Raw genomic sequence first — 4746 nt, forward strand, 5'->3', positions numbered from 1 at the left:
GCTTCTGAAGATTGTGGGATAACTAAGTATGCCGCAGCTATGATGCAAGTTGTAATCTTTTCGTTCAGCTCATCTACGCTGGGGTGATCTGAATAAATGTTGTCAAAGTTAGCTTTTGATTGAAATAATGGCCAGTTAGCTAGGTGAAGCTTCCACCGTCGTGGTTTGTTAAGTGTGATGGCTGGTGAAGGTGTTAAGCTGATTGTGACAGAGAAATGATCACTCCCCTGTGGGTTGTCCTGAACATCCCATTTAAAATCTGAAAAAATAGATGGTGAACTAAAAGACAGATCTAAGCAACGCATTGCTCCAGTACTTAGCGAGCAGTAAGTAGGTTTGCCAGTATTGAGCAGGCAAACATCATTGCACAAAATAAAATCTTCTAAAATATGGCCCCTGCTATCGGTTTGTTTACTTCCCCAAAAAGTGGCATGTTCATTAAAATCTCCAACTACCAGATATGGCTCTGGGAGCTGTTTAAAAAGTGATTCCAGGTCATGAAGTGTTACATTATAACGGGGCTCAAGGTTTACAAAACATAATGTGATAGTTTTGTAGTGCAGGATAGTGATCGCAACAGTCTCATAATTAGTTTTGAGGTCAATTTGATGAGTTGCAATTGAATTCTGAATGATTATAGCAACACCTCTGGATAACCTATTTGCTTGCTGTCGATCACAGCGTAAGACTTTATACTTTTTCAGAATGTTTTTGTGTTTAGGCCCTAGGTTTGTCTCCTGTAAACATAGAGCAACCGGGGCAAGTGAATATAAAGGATCGGTTACATCGCTGTAGTTTCTAATGAGTCCACGGCAGTTACAATGGACCAGAAATGCAATGTTTATTGATTTGTGAAGATGGAGCTAAAGCTTAGGTTTCCGGATTATCCGGTCCTGTTATTTTCTTTCGCTCTCTTTTTTTTTCGTTCAAGAGAGTGCCGCAGCTGGAGCGGGGGCGAGTGAGGGGTAGTATCCATCGCCTGCTCGGAGGCGCTGGAGGTTCGCAGACGAGCTGCGGGAGCAGAAATTTCAGGCTTCTCCTGCGAAGAAGCCTTTTGTGTGCAGCCGGTTGAGGGGCCGGCGGGCCCTGTTTCTTAGCTGACATGGCAGCTTTTGCTGTCCCCGTTTGATGCGGAGGTTCTCCTGCTTGCGGCATAGCCTGAGCAGGAACCAGGTTCAAGTGTGGCGCGTCGCCCCCCCATGCCACCTTGGAGTAGTTTGCTTTCGCTGTGAAAACAAACGGGTTTTTATATTTGACTCGTGGACGGGCTTCTTTCAAGCTGATGTTTTCGGCTGTTTTCACTGTTATAATTTCCTTCTCTTTTTTTTCATGACTGGCATGAATGGCATGCGGGGTGGTCCCCCTCGCAGTTTTCCCAATGCGGCGCAGCGGTACAGTCGTCGGATAAATGGTCCGAAACGTTGGCAGTTAAAGCAGCGTCTGGGGTTAGGTATGTAGTGTCAAACATTGGCTTTGATGTACCCTACTTCAATTGAATCAGGAAGTTTGGAAGTTGCAAAAGGCAGGACAATGTGTTTGGTTGGTATTTTCGTGTTGTCTTTTCTTATTCTGATTCGGTGTACATTAGTCACATTTTGTTCTTGCAGTCCCTCCAGCATTTCTTCCTCTGTGAGGTTCAAGAAGTCGCTTTCGGATATCACTTCACGGACAAAGTTCAGGGATCTGTGCAGATACTGTAATGGGGATTTCCCCAAAGTTCTCAAGCTGTGAAACTTTCGAGCATTGAACATGGTCTCAGATTTCCAGTAGAAAGTTTCCACTGGCTAGTATAGATACTTTGTATCCTCGCCCTAGGGTTTGGGTAAGTGCCTTAGAGATAAGAAATGGGGATATTGTACGGCTGGGTTTTCACTGTAGATTATGTGGAACTTGATGAACACTTCTGGTTTTTTGCAGAAAAAATCAGATGCTGCTTCGGTCCGCCTTTTTTTAAGGCGATCATTTGGTTTTGGGGAGGAATCCATAAAAAGGTATGCTGTTCGGCCATGGGGCCAGCCACCCACCATGGAGCACAACAAGGGGACGGGACAAGAAACTCTGAACAAGTCCTGCCTCCGCCAGCTGCACACCATAACTATAACCTAACATGGGGTAACACAGGGTAGTTACAACACACACGGTTAACCCTTGCCGCCAGGAAGTAAGGGAAAACAAGAAGAGAGTAGAGGACAGGAGAGTTGTAGGATGAAAGATAGGAAAGTTAATGATGGAGGGGAGGATAGGAAAACGCGACTGCCAATTTTCGCCGGCTGGGTCAGCCCGGAGGTGCCGTCTGTGGGAAGCGTGGGCCAAAGTGGTTTGTTGCGTCCACCGAGGGGCCTTAAAGGTCCAAACACTCGGCATCGGCTCAACCACCACGATCCCCTTTTCCCCAGACACGACGGTGCCACGCACAGCTAAGTGTGGGTGCTGGGGTATGCAGTGTTGCACAGTACACACAAACACCTGCTTTAACAGATGCCCCCTGCTGGGAATACATCAGAAAGAGTAGTAAAATTTGTTTCCTGAAGACACGAGATATCAAAGTGTGTTCTGAAAGCCAAATCTACTATTTCTGTCTGTTTTTGCATAATACGAAAACCCTGAGCGTTTAAAGAAAGAATTTTCAGTCCTAATGCCATATCGGGTGTTCAATTTGGAACGCCACAAAGCAGATACGCGCCCTGAGGTGGCTCCACGAAAGTGCTTTGCACTCGCATTAGGCGGAGCTTCCCGACCCTCCTGAAGAAGGACGGCACTTCTTGGGAGGGGGTTCGTCAGGGCGACCTTCTTGTGCCGCATCTAATCCTGAGGTCGGCGATGAAACACAGCGCTTATTCCCTTCTCGCTGGAGCTCGATGTCTATATCACATCCACTGAGCGGCGAAAGAGACAGGGAGTGTCCGACACCAAGGCTGAAAGAGCTGCTGGAATCGTCTACCCCCTGTTTTTCGCTCAAAACCTCAGATGACTCCTTTAAATCCTTTCGTAATGCCGGCAGCTTCTTCATGCGCCCCGTTTGCTTTTCCAAGGCTCCACGAATCTTAGAAACGCCAGCAGTGGCCGGCGTCGCCGCGAGCTTCATAATACGACCAGCCTGCGTTCCGAGTGCAGCGCGGGTTTTTAGTAGAGACAAAGCCTTAGATGCCGACTGCACCTTCTTTCCGGGAACTCCATGCTTGGCCTGGACGCCGCGAACTTTAGCCGTGCAAGGAGGCTCCGGTTACGATGTGGCAGGAGCTGCCTCGGTAGCAGTAGGCTCACACGACGATCCGGGGGCCACCACGACGTCAGCCGCCGTCGCGCAAGCAATCTCAGGCTGGGATGGACAAGTCGTATGCTTGTCCAATAGCACGTCATCACTGCTGGCCGTTCCTTCCGGCATTGTACCAGTAGACGAATTCGTCAACGTTTTTGATATCCTCTTCGCCTTTAGCCGACTCAGCTGGCTTGGCAGATGGGGCCGGCGCTGTATGCTTCAGGGGTGTAAGCGGAGGAAACGCACTTGCCTCTCGTCCGACTAGGAACGGCGCACCGGGCACGTCACCGTCGGGTGGTCATCACTGCAGCATCGGCGGGCAGAGTGCAGCCTTCGTCTTGATGGCCGTGGACACCACAGCGTCTACAAAAAGGCGCTGGACACTGCGCCCGAAAGTGATCCGAGGAGCCATATCGCCGGCAAACACGCTGCCTACCTTTATAGCCAAAGGTTACGAAATGCCCAGCGACGCGTAGATAGTTGGGTACCGGTGACGACGCAGACATCTCCATCCGCAAATACCGTGTCCCAGTGAGAACACCCTTGTGGGAGCTCATCTGGCCCACAGGGATGGACAGGATTTTACCATGCTTGCTCAGGACCTAAACGGGTGCTTGATTTGAAACGTATGACGGCAGGAAAAGGCAGGCGACGGCTGTAACTTGAGGCTAAACAGGGACGATTGGTGCACGCTCGCTGCCTATGACGAGGCAGCCATCGTCAACAATCGCAGACATGGACGCCTTGCTCCTCACTGACACTCGAAAAGACTGGGCGCCCATATGCTGGACGAAGTAAACTTCGGGTAAACCCACTATCGAGGGCGCCGCGTCGACGACGGTCTCGGCACTGGTCCCCGCAGGGACGACTATGTCAAAGACCAGTCTTCGAAGGATATTCCACGGCATTGAAGGCGCCATGGTGACGGAACCACGGAACGTCCCTAACATAAAATACGCAGGGACGCCCGTCACTATCAACTGTCAGTCTACGTATGCTGTGGCTAGCCACGATGCGCCCCATTCCGTAATTACGAATAATTGCTACATCAACTGGAATATATTTCGTTTGTTCCCTTGCCTTGTCAGATGGAAGGAGCGATGCACTAGGTGCGATCCTCTTGTGAGGGTACAGACCTCAACCTGCGAGCATCATCGTCCTACGGCTACCCCAGGCAAGGCCTCCCGCACCATAAGGTTTGGGTTATTTTTTTGTTTCGGGGAGCGGGCTTTTCCCAGCCAAGGGGCTCATGCAATCCCGCCTGTTCCCACCGGGGCGGGGTCGCAGTGCATATGCACCACGTCCGCACCAACCCGGTGTGTCGAAGCCTGACGTGAGCAAGGCTTCTAATATCTCACTTCTAGTTTTCCGTTTTCTTCTTTGAAGATCACCTTGGGGGGGGGGGGGTGTCACGAGTCTTTAAAAAACTTATTTCTCCCTAAGTGGCGTCTCTCTCTCTCTAGGTGGAACCATAGTTCTTTTCTGAT

The sequence above is a fragment of the Amblyomma maculatum genome, chromosome 9 (assembly GCF_055883805.1).
Source record: "Amblyomma maculatum isolate TAMU_Amacu chromosome 9, ASM5588380v1, whole genome shotgun sequence".
Lineage (NCBI taxonomy): Eukaryota > Metazoa > Arthropoda > Arachnida > Ixodida > Ixodidae > Amblyomma > Amblyomma maculatum.